General features: G+C 49.7%; 1 protein-coding gene across 1 annotated transcript in view; it reads right to left on the bottom strand.

Annotated features, from left to right (window-relative positions):
• Positions 1–17,886, bottom strand: part of SMPD3 (sphingomyelin phosphodiesterase 3) — an 84,897-nt gene that overhangs the window by 28,915 nt on the left and 38,096 nt on the right. The window contains exon 2 of the mRNA XM_079116869.1: positions 104–172. The gene's annotated coding sequence lies outside the window, so the exon portion shown is untranslated. The remainder of the gene's footprint in view (positions 1–103; positions 173–17,886) is intronic.

The raw sequence follows: 17,886 nt of genomic DNA, 5'->3' as shown, positions 1-17,886 counted from the left end.
AATCGATTTTGCACAGCTCCTCTTTATATCAAAAACATTACAAGGAGACCATGAGGGCAGGCCTAGTGTGGGCCTGGCCGGCCCTGGGTGGATCCAGTCTTACCTGAGGAGGGGCCTCTTGGACCTTGTGTTGTCTTTACCTCTGAAGTGGGGAAGTCTTGGCTGTCAGGACCTGAAAGGAGATGAACAGTTCACAGAGGTGACCGGAACAATCTCCGGAACTCAACCAACAGCAGCCCAGAACAGGTGAGCCAGGTACAAAGACCTAGGAACTCCACCTGCGCTGGAGGCGCTGCCACACCCTCACTGTCGCCAGGGCGAGGGTGTGGGCCCCGCTGTCCTGCAGACGAAGTGCAGCCGGAGGGGGTTGGGGCGAAGGTTTGTGTGACAGGCGTGGGGCAGAGAGCTGTCAGGTGGGGAGGATTCCGCGGGTCGGATGGAGGAGCCTTCCACGTGGACAGCCGCACCCAGCCGAGTGCAGGTGGAGGGGGCGCAGGGAAGAGGCAAACTCGGAGCCCCAGCGCGGGCCTGGGTTTGATCTGATAGGTGAAGCAATCAGAGCGCTCCCCAGGAGCTTCGTGTAAATCAATCTCTGCCTCGCAAAGATATCGGGGTTGGGGGCAGAGGGGAGCAGAGCTGAACCCAAACCTGGGAAGGACGGTGGCCACAGGGACAGGGGTGGGTTGGGGGAGGAATCGGCGTCCCAGGAAGAAACAGGTAAAGGAAAGGGTAGGCAGGCCGGCGGAGGGAAGTTTCAGCAGGGACACTTCGTGAACCAGCGGGGTCTTCGGAGGGTTGGGAGGGCACTGGTGTGACCAGAGGCCTTTGGACAAGATGCCACAGGATCTCCGAACTCCTCCAGCTGACCCGGCCCAGGGATCTTGGCATTGCGCCCTGGGGACATTGCCCTCCACACGTGGGCCCCAGTATCTGCTGCGGGCCCCGCCCCACCCTTAGTCCCGCCCCTGACCTCAGGTACTGGTCCCGCCCCCCTGATCACCCGCCAAGTGCGGTTTTGTGACCCCGCCCCCTGGCCTCAGGGGCTGTCTGGGCTCTGCAGCCCCGCCTTCCAGCTCCAGGCCCGGTCCCCGACTCGCCGGCCGAATGTTTGACTCCCGGTCCCGCCCCTGCTCTCGGTCTCGGCTTTCAAGTTCAGCTCTGTTCAGCTCTGGCCTTGCGCGACCGGTGCTGCTCTGCTTGTGCCCTCCACCTTCTCAAGCCAGTTCCTTTGCCCTGCCCAAAGCCCTCACACCACCACCACCACCACCACCACCCCATCTCAGAAAGGCTAGTGTACTCCTCAGGGCCCTTCCAGATCATACTGGGTCCTTCATGCACAATTATTTTGTAAGTCACCGAAACTAGGTGTTCAAAAGAATCCAAGATCTGCATCCCAATCCATTCTCTGTCCCCTGATCAAAGATATTGCAGAAGCAGTGGAAGGAGTGTCTCCTTTTCCATATACAGTTGGCTCCCTTCTGATTAGGAATCCGCGTTGAGAAGATGTGTGCTCCAGTGAGACCTGGTTCCAGGTGGGCCTGCCATCTAGTAGTTGAAATTCCTGGACAAGTGGCTTAACCTCTGAGTCTCCAGTATCCCCTCCCTTGGAACAAAGGGGGCTAATACAGGATCTTGGATGACCATGGCCAGCAAGCATCAACTGAAATTGGGTCTTGGTGTTCCCAGATCAGAATGGGAAGAAGGAAGCCAGAGCCCATAGGTCCATAACTATTCAAAGTGACCTGGATTTCTTGAAAGGCCCTACTTTCCATGTGGATATCTGGCTTTTTCCCTCTGAGTTAAATACCTGGCAGTCAACCCTAACCCACTCCATAGCCCAGGGAGTCCAGTCTACCTGGAGTCAGACAGTGTTTTGCTGTCCTGGCTTCCACAGGCGATCCCATCTCCTGCCCCTGAAATGCCTGCCTCCTCAACCTCTGTCGACAGATGACCTGAGTGCATTTCTGTCCCTCATGCTCTCGCTGGGCTGATCTGACTCTAGATTACAGGCTAGCAAGTCTTTGGAGTGGATATAAAGGAGGCAGTCCCCTCTGAGCCGCTGGGGCCTGGGCGACACCCAGCCTCCACTCCCCTCTCTTCAAGTGTGGAGGGGCTCACTCCTCATTTCTCATTAAGAAATCTGTCAGGGTCTTTGGCCTCTGACAATTTCCAAACTGTCCCCCACTAGCTGCATAACTCCCACCCTTCTGCCAAATTCTCCTGAAAAATCCCCTACATGTATTTTTGAAATGATATTAATGACAGGAACTGACTGTTTAGGGAGGAGTTCCTGAAGGGAAATGGAATCTCCACAACCTTGACATTAATAGGCCCTTTCCTTTTCTAGGAAAAAAAAAAAAAGAAAGAAAGAAAGGAAAAGATAAACATGTCAGATCATTGATATTCTGAGCCAGACCTTGTTTTGAAATATGCTGTCCCCGTCCTTTCAACAAACTACAGCCTTTCTCCCTCTTTGAAAATAAGATCACATCAAGTCAGGGATTAGAAATGGGAAAAACCCAATCAGAGCTTTCCTCTGCTAGCTACACATCTCACTACACTCCCAGAAGAAGAGAATTGGCTCCGCCACTACCCGGCTCAGCATCATTCGAACCCACCAGTAGAAATGGTGAAACAGAAGGACCTTTCATCCCGGGGGAGCCCAGCCTGCAGCGCTGCTCTCCTGCCTCCGGAAGCTGGCTATGTCGGGGCTGAGTTGGGGCCTCTGGCTTAAATAGGCAGTGGGAGCAGGGGAGGGCGTGCCTGGGGAAGGGCATGGAAAGTGGGCCGTTTACCCAGCACAGCACAGCACAGCACAGCAGTGTCTGCGAAGCCAGCAGTGGTCCCAAGCACGCGCCTGCCTGCCTGCCTGTCCACCAAGAGGCCCCAAAACCCACAGGCCCGTAGACCGCAGGCCAGCACCTGGGGTGACCCCCTCATGGACGTGCAGCTCCAGATGAGACCACATCCCTACATGCACCGAGCTTAAGTTTCTGGATGCCCCCACCTTTCCTGAGTAACCGAACTGCTGTGGATTGAATAGATTTGCTTCCCCAGAATCAGTAGTGGCCTCGGGCAGGGCGCCTCTCCAAGTTCCAGTTTCTACTTCCTTGAAATGAGGATAACATTGATTTTCCTATGTTCAGAAATAATGTTTATAAAGGGCCTGGCACCTAGGAGGCTAATTTTTTTTTTTTTTTTTTTTCTTTTTTGTGGTGCTGGGGATTGAACCCAGGGCCTTGTGCTTTCAAGGCAAGCACTCTAACTGAGCTATATCCCCAGCCCTGAGGCTAATTTATTTATCCACCTGGTGATACTAGAGCAAGGTATCTTTGAGACTCAAACAGAGAAGTTTGGTAAAATACCCAAAGTTACACAGACAGGCCTTCAGATGAGTGTCAGGATCAGACTTCATGCAGAACTGATCCTTCCAGCCTCATGCTACAGTTGGGGTGAGAGTGGGGAGTAGCTTCTGGCCTTGGGAAAGGAGTCATCCCTAGGTCCCCAGAACCAAGGCAAAGGAGAGGCAGGGCTGGACAGGTGCACTCAGCAACCTGTGCTTCTGGTTGAGATGTATGGTGGGGAGTGTGCAGAATAACTGCTGGGGATGACTGGTTAGAGGTGCTGCCACCTTAAACCTCAAAGTTCTCCAAGGAAGGCTGTGCGGAGGTGTGTCTCACTTGGTTTGTTCAACTTGATCATCCAGTGAGTTGGGTAGTTCCCACATCTCAGTGAACAGAGGTTATAACATCAGCTAGTGGGGAATTAAGACAAAGTAGTAGTTAAATATCATTTCATGCTTGTAAAATTTCTATGCTTAAAAGTACATGTAAATCCAGGTGTGGTGGCACATGCCTATAATCCCTGCAACTCGGGAGGCTAAGGTGGGAAGATTGCAAGTTTGAGGTCAGCTTCAGCAACTTAGTGACCCTGTCTCAAAATAAAATTTTAAAAAATTGGTGGGGGACACTTTGGATGTGAGTCAGTGGTTAAGTGCCCCTGGGTTCATTCCCCAGTATAGGAAAAAAAAGAGCATGTAAATCTAATAAATAATTGGAGTCACATGCAAGAACCTGTCTTTTAATAGGAAAAGTATGCATTTTCAGTTTGATTAACAAAATGTTAACTCCTCATTTCCCCCCAAAGAGGCAGCCAAACAGGACCAGGATCTCTGGAATTGGAATCAGAGGGAAATCAACTTTGCCATTAAGTACCGATGAAGGAAAAGCCGAGGTTATGGTTACACATAACCCTGTTCATCTGCCAATCATTGATTGCTGCATATGTTATGGTCCTGGCATCCTTTTAGGGGTTTGGACTTCAATGAATGGAGTCGCGCAAGAAAGAGCATGCACTTTAGAGTCCAGTCTGGGTTCAAATCCAATTCCAAGCAACACTGGGCCTTGTTTTATCCTCTCCGATCCTTCCTTTGGGTTTCTACTACCTTGCAGGCCTGTTGGGAGAATAAGAGGTGGTGTTGGCAGAAACCCTTAGTAGATGTTCAATGATAAGTTGTCCATTTTGGAAGAATAATTCTATAGGGAGCATGGGTGAGCAGGAGGGGAGACAATCAGGAAGGTCAGAATAGTAGCTGGGAGTAGCAGGGAGAGAGCAGGGCCAAATAGTGAAAATAATTGCTGGACATGGTGGCACAGGCCTGAAATGCCAGCACTTGGGAGGCTGAGGCAGGAAGATCACAAGTTCAAAATCCAGCTTTAGCAATTTATCAAGGTCCTACGCGACTGTGTCAAAATACAAAATAAAATGGGCTGGGGATGTGGCTCAGTGGTTAGGTGCCGCTGGGTTCCATCCCTTGTACCAAAAAAAAAAAAAAAAAAGATACTGAAAATAAGGGGTCATATATTTCATGGAAATCTTAGAGGGTGAAATGGTGTTATGGATTGAATATTTGTGTCCCTCCTCTCTAAATTCCCATGTTGAAGCCCTAACCCCAAGCATGGCTCGGTGTGCGTGTGAGTGATTCTCGCCCCCCACTTTTTAGTGTGACTGTATTTGGAGACAGGGCTTCTAAGGAAGTAATTAAGGTTAAGAGAGGTCATAAGGGTGGAGCCCTGATCTGATAAGATTAGTGTTCCTATAAGAAAAGAAATCAGGGGCTAGGGTTGTGGCTCAGTGGTACAGCACTTGCCTAGCATGTGTGAAGCATCAGTACAGCATATAAATAAATAAAATAAAGATCCATTGACAACTGAAAAAAAAAGAAAAGAAAAGAAATCAGAGAACTCTTACATGCACCCAAGAAAGGCCACATGAGGACTTATGACAAAGCTGCTGTCTACCACGAAGACAGCCCTCACCAGAAACAGAATCAGCCAAAATCTTGATCTCAGATTTCTAGCCTCCAGGACTGTAAGAAAATAAATTTCAGTCATTTAAGCTACCCAGTCTGTGTTGTTTTGCTATGGCAGTTGGAGCGGACTAATACCAATGGGCAGGACCAAGGAGTAATTGGGTAGCATGAAAGAACACTAGGAGTGAGTTCAGAGACCACGAAGTCCTCACAACTATATGGATGACGGAGGTGCGTACTGGCCAGGGTTGGGGTGGGTGTTCGTTGACATTTGCACGCATGTGTGCAGGTGACAGTGGAAGGAACTCAGAGCTGAGGTCTGGGCTGGAGCAAGATTTGGGGATCATTAAAATGTAGATGAAGGTTTGGGAGTGACAACATTTTGTCAGATCACTTCATTCTTTCTTTTCCAATGGGTCCATTCTAATTCTAATTTCTTGTTACATAAGAGAGCTTTTGTCTTTTATAGCTTTATAAAAAGTCAGACATTCTCCTTTGCTTTTAAAAAGTATAGTTGTGTAAAATTGGTTTGCAGTTTGTATATCACTCTTTCTCCTGCTTGTACTGACCATGTCTTGTTTGGGAAAATCCTGATGTGGGGTTAGACACCGCTTGTGTGGCTAGAATTGCACATTTTCCCCCTGAGGCTTATGTTGTCGTCAATATTTGTGATGTCAGTTCTCTTATTCTTATACAATTTCAGAAGAGCATGTTCTCCCTTCTCTTCAGCCTATCGGATAATTTACAACTTAAAATTTTAACCAACAAATGTTCATTTCTGAATCTTCTCAGAGTTAAGTTTGAAAGGCCTCATGTGCGCTCTTTGGTTCTAGGCTGAGGCGTTTTCTCATCTTGAGACACTTGTCTTCCATTGTTTCTTCCCCAGTGTGTCCCTTGTGGTATGCCTCTTCCCATTCACCTCTCTCTCCCATGCTTTTTTAGGGCTGGGACTCCATTTCCCATTTTCCAAATCAGTTTTTTGCTCCTCTGATTTCTTTGTCTACACTTTTGGTTTGATGTCATACTCTATCTTCAACATCGCTGATTCCTTTGTTCTGTTGTTTCAGTTATGCCAATTACTCCTTCCAGGTGTTTCTCAATTCTTAATTTATGATTTGTGCCATGGAATTTTAGCCACTTTTGGTTCTGATCTGTTCCTGTTAGTAATTTTTTTTGTCATTTTTTTTTCAAGGTAGTTAATATCCAGTTCATCTTACTTGTTCCTGAAACTTTTCAGATTCCATCATTTAAAAGCCAAATTAGAGACATTTGCTTAGTGCCTACTGTGTGCAGATATATTACTCATAAGTTAGCAAATTCAAATTTTTAAGTTTGGTGCAATAGAATTCAGAAGTCTTAGAGCTGTTTGGGGCAGTTTCTGATTAATTCATTGACTCTATCTTGTTCCAAAAAAGAATTAAAATGACTTAAACTATATTATATGTACAATATGGACCTTTGGACCTTCTTTTCTTAAGCAGTGAGAGAGTTATTGCTAAGGGAGAATAAAGAGAGTCAGTCAAGGAAAGTTGGAGATACCAAGAGAACGAGGTGAGGGCCTCTTCATTCTGATGGTGCCTCAGGTGGACACAGAGGGCATGTGTCTTAGGACTGAGGCTTGTCCTATTGATTTTAGTTGGTGTTAAAATGACTCATTGTTTTAAGTTCTGCTCAAATGGCGTTCAGGGGCATGACTCGCTCTCCAGCACCCTCAGTGGGAAGTGCTTATTTCTTTTTCCCGTTGGGGATGGAATTGATAGAAACAGAGGTGAGACATACAGCTGATGGTGGGGGCGGACTACACATAAACAGTGTAACTTTCACTCTCAGCCCCGTCCTCCGAGTCCATATTGATTGATTGACTAATCAGCTGTGTGTTTCCTGAGCTCTGAATCAGAGCTCCTCCCTGTTTGGGGGCATGTGGGTTGTGGTTGGGAGGAGGGCTTCTTGGGGCTCTCTGTTCCCACAGAACTCCAGAGTGGCCTCATTTCACACTTCTTGGGAACCAGTTTCTCGAGTGACAGATTGATTGCTGTATGGGTGGTTACCAAAAAAGAATCTATTTTATTAGCTGTTTGTCTTGCAAAGTTAAATCATTAAAAAAAAAAAAAAAAAAAACTTATCAAAATGTCATCGTCTCGGGGTTTACAATGTGTCCTCCAGCTCTGAGGGAGGATCTCAGTCCCACAGGTAAAGAACTGTCATGTCACAGTTCGGGCTGAGCCCTTGAGTGATGAGTGGGTCAAGCAGGTGAGCTCAGTCCTCGGCTGCCCCAGCCTGGGCTCCCTTGGGTAGGGGGCACTGAGGGAGCAGCTGGGGACCAATGGACATCTCCAAACCTCATCCTAGTGCCCAGTCTTCATCTTTCTTAATACCAAGGCAAATAAAAACCTAGGGATTTGTACACAAGAAACCATGTATGGGTGACTTAGTTTTCTCTATTTGAGGAGGAAATAGAAAACATCACACTTACTCATATTTTATATTAAAAACAAGGAAATATACTAAACAATTAAAAAATGTTCAACTTCCTGAGACTGAAGATGTAACTCAGGGGTAGAGTTAGCATACACAAGTCCCTGGATTTGATCCCCCCCACCGCAAACAAACAAACAAAAGAGTATTTGTTTTCCCGTTGTGGCAGCTGAAGAGAAATGGGAGGACTGGGAGCCTCCTAGGGAAGGTGGGGACTGGAGTCCTGTCCGACAGCAGGCCCAGGTTCTGTGCCCAACATGGACTGGCTGCTGACCCTCCTCAGCATTCACCCTGACCTTGGCCGCTTCCTCACCTTCAACCTGTCCTGTTCAAAGTCAAGGCCGACTACTCTCAGTCCCTGCTCCCCACTCACCCCTAACCGTCACCTCCCAGGCTCCTTATGCTTGCAGTGGCCCCAGGTCACACTGGGTCTCCATGCCATGACCCCCGCTATGATCAGTTCTGAGTTCTTTCTGTGGTCATTCAGTGGCTCCTAGCTCCCTCCACCCACAGGCTAAAGCCCTCCACCTGGCCTGACTGGAGGCCTTAGTGATCAGGCCCTGCCCTCTCCAGCCTCCTTTCTGTGCCTCCCTTCCTACCTTTCTCCCACTGATTTGTTCTGTGGCTCCAGCCTCTATCTTTCACCTTTGCCAGAATATGCCATGCTCTTCACGCCTCCAAGCCTTTGCACATGTTGTCCCCTGTGTCTGGAACACCTTCCCTAGGCTATCCACCTGGACCCATCCTCCAAGGTTCAATTCTAAAGCTGCCAACCCCTTTTCAGTCACCTACCCACCAGGCTTTGTACTGGCAGCCCAGATCCCTCAGCACCAAGCACAGGGCCTAGGCCCCAAGGAACACTTGGGAAACTGGTTGAGTTAATAAAAATGGCTTCTCTCCGAGCTGCCATGTTAATCACCAAAAGGTTCAATTCCCTCTGTACACACCAGGGGCACAGCAGGAGCTGTGAGAAACTGCTTCTAATGGTTTGAACTAGTGCATCAATTAGATTACCTTGTCATCAAAGAAGATATGCAAAAATGGAGCCGTGAAAGTTAAGAGACTCGTGTGAGCTCACATGTGAGTGCTGTCAGCACCTACGGCTTGCTGGGATCAGTAGCAGCAGCAGCAATAATTTGGGGGTACCCACTGCATGCCATGCATGTGCTAAGAGCATGGTACACACATGCTGTTTAAAACCTAGGGAGGTTGAATAGTATCGCTCCATCCTTAGAGTAGAAAACTGAGGTTCAGGTGAGGGGTGGGCTTAAGTGGCTTTCCAGAACCATACAGTGATAGAATGAGTCCTCCTGGACTCTGGGTAAACTTATCCACTGCCCCATCCTGGTTAGGATCTTGAGCTGTGCGGTTACCTAATGTGCAAGAGGCTGGTGCAGGCAAGGAAGGAACGCCACGGGGGTGGGAAGGCTTGTTGGCCACGACCCTCCCCTTGTTCCTACCACCTTCATCTGTCCCAGGGGGATTTGAGGTGGATGCCATTGTTTGTCCTTAACCCCGAGTGTGAACGGATCCATTGGCTGCTGTCTTGGGGCATCTATTTGATCCGAGGGCTGGTAGGGGAGTGGATGTTGGTGTCAGAGGATATAAGCACAGCAGGAACCAGGCAGAGCAATAGCTATGGGTGAAAGAGGTGGGAAGGGACACCTTGGTCAAACCCTGGTCTCTCACTGGGTCCCTTAGCCTTGTCCCTCCATCTACTCTCCACATGTAAACCTGAGTGACCTTCCAGCTGGAGTTGGCTATTTACTCCCAGAAGTCACCTGCCCCAAGTCTACTCTCCTTTCCTATTCCACTCTTTAGTGCCCTTGTCCTCCCACAGCCTCCCTGATCCTGCTCTGCTGGTGGGGCCTTTCCTCAACCTGGATTGCCCTGCCTCATCTGGTAGGTTCCTCCTCACCACAGGTCTCAGCTGAAAGTCTCTTTCCCGGGGTCGCCTTCCTGATCCCCCCCAGTTTAGCATCAGAGCCTTCTGCAGTGAGTGCCCATTGTACCCACCCCCATCCAGAGGTGAGCTCTGGAAGCCTGGGACCTGCATCCCAGGTCTAGCCATCCTGGTCACCAGTAGATGGGCAAGGCTATGGGAGCAACAACACAGGGAGAACTATGTCTGAATGCGGCCCTCCCAAGGGAGGTATTCAATCTGGTTCTGGGATGCTGGGCCCTCATGGGTGAGGGGACTGGCCTGGGGCGGGGGCGCTGAAACACACTAGGGCTGTGGCCACGCAGGCCCCTGCCGAAGCAGCAGCTGTGGATGCTTGTTCCCATGGCCCACAGGAGGAGGAAAGGGGGTCAAGGACAGAACCATGGGGCTCATCCCATTTTTGGCTTGGTGAGGAAAGAAGAGCCAAAAAGAGCGCCCGGGAAGGGGGAAGATCGCAGGAAAGGTGGCTAAAATGTAGCACTGTTTTTATTTAGTTCTCAGATAATCTTGCTTTTTTTTCTTTTTCACTTAGAATAGCTAGAAAAGGAGGGCCCTGCAAGGCAGTCCCTGGGATGAGAAAGCCATGTGTCACGGCTGTGGCCGAATCCCTCGCTCTATTTTTACCCTCGCCACACTACCTCTTTGAGCCCTGATGAGGGATCCTGGCCCAAGGTGGCCTGAGCTGGTGTTTCCAAGGCACATGTGGCCAGCCCTTGCCTCCTTCTCCAGAAACCACCTAAAAGCTGGCTATTCACTTCTCTTGACCAGAAATAAATGCATCAGACAAATGTTCTCAGGCAAATGGCTTTTGTTTCCTTTCCTTGGTTCAAAGTTGTGTCTTTGTTCACATTAGTTACATTAAAAGTGAACAGTAATTAATGTTCTTAAAATAGAATCTCCATATTTCCAAGTTTAGAAAGAAAAACCACCTCGGAACAAAAAAATGTGGCCACACATGAAATGCCATCCCATTAGCCACAGAATCTTTTATGCGCCTCAGTGGGGAGTGCCTGTCAAGTGGGATTTGTGGCAGCTACACCGTGGCCAAGGGTGTCTGTGGTTGCTTTTCCTTCTGTCCCCATCCAGGTCAAGGAAGCCTTTGACATCTGTGGCCAGGAGCTCTGGGGGTTCGCCAGCCTCTAATTACATTTCTTTTTTTAAATATTGATAAACAGTCCCTCTGTTGATTCAAACGTTTGAAAACACAGGGCCTGTAGCTGTTGGCTCAGAACAAAGAGCAAATCTCTCAGGCCTCCTCCAGGAGCTTCTCCCTGGGCCTCTGGGTTCTCGGACTCAAATTTAAATGCTGAAGCCAAAGAAGTGTCCCTCTGGGTGAGGGGTAGGGGGAGGTCACTTCAGGATTCAAAATCAGGCCTGGCGAGGCTACAGGGTGAGGCCCCACTTTCCCCAGATGGAGGCTTCTGGCCTGTCCTACTCCCAGGTTTCTCTCTGGGTTCCAGGTGGTGGACAGAGGTGGGGCAGCAAGAGCCACCATCTAACTCCCACTATACCTCTGCCCGGTGCCCCAGGCACATCTGGTCACCTCTTTGTTTCATTTACGAGCCAGGCCCTGGCCCCACAAGCCTTTATCTAAACAGAATAACATACCAACTGCTACCTGGGATGGAGGGAATAGGGATTGGAGGGATTCCTTCTAGGCCCGTGTTCCAGAAAACAGTGCCATCCATCCCATCTGGCGGACACCTACCTGCACAGAAGGACCTTCAGATCCCCCCCGACACACAAGAGGCTATGCAATGAGAGGTGGTGGGTGGTGGTCAGTGTCCTCAACTGACCATTCTCCCAGGACGACTCAGAGGCCAATCAGTCATGCCTACCTGGATTGCAAGGTTGCCCTCTCCTCATCAACTGGGAGGAGCTGAGATCTGAACCCAGATCCATCTGACTCCAAAACTAGTGTGCTTTTCATTCCACCCTGCCACAGAGCCTGCTGGTTCTACTTCTTGCCTCTGGCAAATGTCCTCTAGAAGGAACCACCCTCAAATACATGCATCAAGGGTGACATGGTGCTGGTAAGGATCAAAGGCTCTGAGGAGGTGACAACTGCCATGGTACTTCTGGTCAAGTCCTGCCCAGCTCTGTTGGCTTATCCCCCTTAGTTGGGGGGACCTTGTCAGCATGACTCATTTGGATTATAATTTTTAAAGATAATTATGGATTAGCTTGGTGACCATCAGGCCCTTCTGTTATATCCCAGGAAATGGACCTAACCTGGTTATGGGGTAAATCGGATATAATCAGGTCCTAATTCAATATAGTGGCCCTACATAACATTTATCAAGGTATTGAAGTTAGTCTGTGGGTCAGACAACAGTGGTGGCAGCACTGGACTCAGAGGAGAACACTCAACTTGCGCTCTCTGACAGCCTTCTGAAAGTTAGGTGGAAGAGACCAACTACCATATGCTACGGGTACACAGACTCAAATGTGCCAGACCCAGATGGGGGCATATGAACACCTGCAGACTGGTCGTATGCACACCTGCAGCCTTATTCTGCCCCCCGAAACCTGACAAAGGTGCCTAGAAACCTGGAACCCTGCTTTGGTCAAAACCAAACCTAGGAGATCAGCATCCCAGCCCCTTCTGTGCCTGAGGATTGTAACTGGGCATGTGTATGTGGGGAACTTCCGGCCAGCTTTGAGTGGGAGGGAATTTATCTTCTAACTGGTGACTGGGTGTCGAACAGAGGCCAAATAATAATGAGATTGCTGGGTGGATTGTGGTTGCGCTGGACAGAACATCTGTGTCCCCTGGTCCGGGCCTTCAGAGCTCCCACAGGTACCACTCTCTGTGGGGTGCTGTGAGACCTCAAAAGCTCCGTTCAGTCCTGGGCTGCCATCACTAGGTGGCTGCTCTAGCAGGATGGAAGATGAGAGGAGGAGGAGCGAGTCCTTGGGTCTAGGGAAGCGGCTAGGATGCGGTGTTGAGGGGGAAGGGCAAGGAGGTTGCAGGAGAGTTGTGGTATGCAGAGCAGAGCTGGGTTGAGAGGCGTTGCCCGGGTCTCTGTTCCTTGCTTCCCTCTCTCCCTAACTGCTGTGTTCTCTGAGCCTTGCTCTATGCCATCAGCAGTGCTGGGCATGGAACGGCAGGAGTTGTAACCCTGGCAACACTCCTGGACACCTCACAGACAGTGACACAGGAGCTCAGAGGCTTTGTGAACCACCCAGGCCAGCGGGTGTCAGAACTAGTCTCTGATTTGTCACGCTCCAAAGCCTGGGTACCTTCATAGCACAGTTCACCTAGGTGACATGGTGGCTGCGGGTGAGGGGTGATTCCTTGTGAGGAGCAGGGGCATTTCAGCATGTAGCTGACTCAGTGCTCCTGGACTGGATGTTCCCAGCAGTCAGTCACCACTGGGGGTTTTCCTAGTCAATGGCTGAGGTAGGTATGTGCCTTACACTTGGTGGAATGCCCAGCAGGGAGGGGGTTACACGAGGCCCGAGTTTGGGTGGTTGGGATTGGAAGTGGAGTTGGAAGTGATCAGGCTATAGGAGGCAGCCGAGGCTTGGGGTACATGAGATGTTATGGGGAGTATGCTAGAGATCAAGCAGCTTCCAGGACTGCAGGCTCCACACTTCGAATTCTCAGCTCTGTCTGTTTGCCCCCTGAATTTAGACCTCACCTTGAAGGCCATTGTCTGGGAACCCCACCCAGTAGGCTGGTGCCAGGAACCACAGTCCTCGTACCACAAGCAAAGTGTGAGGCAGTGTGCTGGCCAGGACAGGGAGACGGCACAGCTATAAGGCAGGCTGCGAAGCCAGGTGTTCTAGAAGACTTCTTTAGAGTACTTGGAATCAAATAAACTGTCTCCCCAAAGACCTTTGGAATTCCAGAAAAGCAAATGTACCAGAGATGCTGAGAGTCTCCTGTCTGTCCTCACTCTCCTGGCTTTATGTCCAGCCCTCCTTCCTGACTGCCAGCCAGGCTCACACCAGACACTTCCCAGCAAACTCACAGAGCTGGGAGCCACAGAGAAGCAATGAAGTTCCACAGACTCCTACCCGGCCTCCCTCAGAGGGACATGCCGCCTTCCAGACCTCCCAGCAAGCTCAGACTCTCCTTCACTCCCCAGGGCTACTAGTGACCTTCTCTGATCGGCCAAGTCTGCCTTTTGGCTTCTTGTTCCTCTAGCTCCTCCTATGACTGATAAGTCTACTTTCTAGAATAAGTTCCTGATTCTTCTTGCTGTGGTGGTTCTGCCTTCCCCTGATAATGGGGATGGCGTGAGATATACAGTTCCAGAAGGGGGACTGCGTCCAGGCACCAAGCGTCATGAACCTGGTTTGGTTCTGTGACATGTACTTGGGTAATAGTGGGAGGACAAGCTCCAGGCCAGAGAGTCATGACACAGTCGGACTTTTCACATTGGCACCAGCTGAGGGAGTCCCATGGAACAGGCCCAACTGGAGCAGGGGACCCCTTACTCCAGGGGTGGAAGGAGCAGGATCCCAGACTCCTACCCGTCCTCCAATGGTTGGATAGGTGGTGACTGGTTGCATCACAGGGCAGTTGTATCACTGTGACTGAGGGTTCAAGGCGTCGGCTGCTCGGCCTTTCCTGACTGGATGCTGGCATCAGAGTCGGGAATGTAACTCCCAAATGGAATGACATTCCCCTGGGAAGTCAGTGTGCGCTGACTTGGAGGCTTCCAGGAAGATGCTGAGAGGGGCAAGAAGGGCTTGTGGGGACTGGGACGGGCTCTGCTGACTTGCTGGAGAGGTTTTGTTCCTGTAATGTGATGAGCTAGTCTCGTCTCTGGAGTCTATAAAGTGGATTTACAGATGCTGTGTCAGGGCACAGCACATAAAGGTCGGTGTCCCCCTGACCCCAGCACCTTTGCTACTACTGTAATGCTCTGCCCTCAGATGTCCATGTGGCTCACTCCTTTTTTGCAGGTCCCTGATCACCTTTCCTGACCACCCTATACAAACAACCTCCCTTTTGTTGCCCTCTATCTCCTTCCCTGATCCATTTTTATTCCCAAAACATCACCTTATGCATCTCTCTATTGCCTGTCTTCTTCCATTGGAACGTCAAGCTCCGTGAGGGTAGGGCTCCTGTCTGTTGGATGTGTGACACCCAGAACAGCGCCTGGCTCAGAGCACATTCACTGCAGGTCAGAACCGACCTCTGTGTGAAGAGCAGCCTGTTTGCCTGCCCTGTCTTCATTCACGCCTGGGGTTTTGCCCTACAAGCAGGCCGCTTCTGGGTGTCAGGAAGGCTGGTTTGATCAATTAAGTACCCAATATGAGTCCTCAACATCCAGGGCTTTTTTCAGTCTCTTCTTCTAATCATTATTCTTGATCATGGGATCTGTAACTATTTTGGAAGTGGATTTACTGCGATTAAATTCTTTCTTAGTCTAATCCTTTATGGAAAACAAAAGTTTTAAATGAAGTGAATTAGAATGGATTTGCTGAGGTTGGGTGGTTTGTACAATGGTTTACCCGATTCGTTTCACAATCCAGGCCCTAAAGAAGATGCCGATGGGTCCTCCTGTACGAGAGGGGAGCAGATCTCCAGGCTTCCTTAGTGCCCATGACTGTGGGGGGTCACACATACGGGAGTCACAGGGCCAAGGCCCTGGAGGAGAACTGTCAGGGTGTCGTGCACTTTATTTGGCAGGGAATACCAAGTTGTGAGGCTGCAGTGTGGCTGGGTAATGGCAGAATCACAGCGCCCAGCCTTCCTTCTGACTCCTGTGATCCTCAATGGCCACCACTTATAACCGTGAGGGTGGGTCTGCAGGGGCTGGGGCACAGGGAGGTTCTGGCAAGCAACCTTTATAAGCAGGAGGAAAAGGACATGTCAGGGTCCTTCTGTGCCCCTGACTCCCCTGCCCTAGAGGCTGTCACGTGTGCAGCCCAGCCCAAACCTGGGGGCACTGTGATGGTTTGAAATGCTGTTGCAGAGTACAACGTGGGAAGCAAGCTTTGATCCAGAATGAAAACAAAAAAAAATCACTGGTGCCTGGCAGACCTACTCCAGTGACTTTAATGCCACGTGGGGATCTTGTTCTTGGCAACCCCAATTACACGTGCCCAGACTTGCCTGGCCCCGAGGATCCCGCTGGGGTAGAAACTGGCTCTTACCCAGACATTTGGTAACTCTCAGAAAATGGGATTTTCCTCTTCTACTGATTGCATTTTTAACTTTGGGATTTATCACTGGTGGAATTTGCCCTCTGGTACTGTGGGTTTGGGGACTGTGAGTGGAGATCTATTCCTGGGTGGAGACAGCAGAGTTTCTTCCCCAAGGAAGGTGTTTTGATGAGGGTTTGGAGTCACAGGCATTGGACTCATGGCTGCTGTCATGACCTGCTGGTTTGGATTACCATGTTCCCGGGACTCTGGTGGCTTTCCTGCCAGGTTTCATTAAGAAAAATGCACAGAATGGTTTTGGCTGGCAGGCCATCATCAACCTCCTGTACTCAGGTGAGAATGGTGACTTCTTGGGGTAAAATTTGCAGCCTAAAGCCCCTCTCCCCTTTCAGTAATGGAAGCTGTCATGGCATAGGCCCCGTGGGAATGCCGGCTTAGCCCAGGATGGCACGCTACTGGTGCTGCCCATGCACAGGGAACCCTTGCTCCGTTAGCCTCCTCGCTGAGTATGGTTTGCAGGCTGATGTGGCCACATGTCCCTAACTCAGGAGAGGAAATCCAGAGACACTACACACCCTCAACCCAAGACTTAGTGACAACTAACACAGGTGGAGCCCATTCATCATGCTGGACAGAATGCCAAGCGGTTTAGCTCACTTAATCCTCCACCCTGTCCCTGTCTGAGAAGCCCTTTAGCATTCACTGCTTTTGTCCACGGTCAGTGGCACGACTGGGATTTGAACCCCCAGGGCCTGATGCTAAGAGCTGAGGCTCCTCACCAGTCTGCCTGTCTTCCCACGGGGGCCTGTTGGGTGATTCATTTCTTATTCTATACCCAGAGACAATGAGGCATAAACCAGAATAAAAGGGGGCTATTATGATATCACTATTTGCCATTTATCTAAATTAGATAATAAATCATGGAGCTACTTGAAACAATATACATGTCAACCTCATGAACATTTAGTTATCTCTAGATACCATTTGATGGCGTCTGTGGTATAATTAACACTTTCTGCAGAAAGTATGATATTTCTGTGAAATGGAAGAGTGAATGAGAAAATAAACTCAACCTGGTCCTCATCTTTGGGGCGGGGCTCATGGTGGTGGCCAGTTGGGATGGCTGGGGTTGCTGGGGAGATGGGCAATCACTCCTAGCCCTCTCTAGGCCAGGACTGTGCCTTAGGAAGGGGAAACATGTTGCCTGCAGTAGCAGCCAGCAAAGCCGAGTGATGCCTCTCAGCTCCAAATAACTTCCCGGCCATTCATCAGGCTCAGCATAATTGGGCATCTGCCACTGGCATCTCCAGATGTTCGCCTTTATCAGACGAGGATGCGGTTCAGGGTTTTCATTCAGAGCCTTGTAAAAAGCCCTAGCTGGTTGGGGACGTTTATTGTTCATTTTATTTGAGTTCCTTATCATGTGCAAGATGTTCCAGGCCCCATTAGGAGACACAAAAGACTCAGAAAACACGGTTTCAGGGGGCGGAAGCTCACCGTGGCGTAGAGGAGACACGGCCACCGACATTTACAAACATTTGCTGAACACAATCAGCTGGCAGGAATAAAAGTCGCTCTCAGCATCACATCAGGGCAGGCGGGTGTGGGGTGGTGGAGGCCAAGCACTTAATGCTTGCCTGGGGGAATCTTCTAAAATCAGACGGGTGTTCCAGGCTGCCACTCATTAATGTGGTCTTCAGATTACTACCCAGTAAGATGGGGGCCGGGTGGGGTCCAGAAATGGGGCAGAAGCATGACCAGGAGAATATTAAAGGGGATTCGCATCTCTTGAGATGAACATTTGAGGTTTCCGTCCAGGCACATTATAATTATTGCTTAACCATAAGTGTAGCTTGGTGAGATGCATTGATTTATATGTAGGTAGCTAAGGGCATTTAGGGAAAACCAAACACAAGCAATAAGAACTGTCCCCATCAATTTACAAAATTCATGTCTGAGACGGCAACATGGAGGGCAGACAACCCTGTTCATGTGCATAAATTAAAGCTATTTTCTTTGGAAAAGGATAATTTAA

This window comes from Sciurus vulgaris (genome assembly GCF_902686455.1).
Source record: "Sciurus vulgaris genome assembly, chromosome: 17".
In the NCBI taxonomy this organism is placed as follows: domain Eukaryota; kingdom Metazoa; phylum Chordata; class Mammalia; order Rodentia; family Sciuridae; genus Sciurus; species Sciurus vulgaris.
The sequence above is the reverse complement of the archived record's forward strand: the minus strand, read 5'-3'. Positions and strand labels throughout refer to the sequence as shown.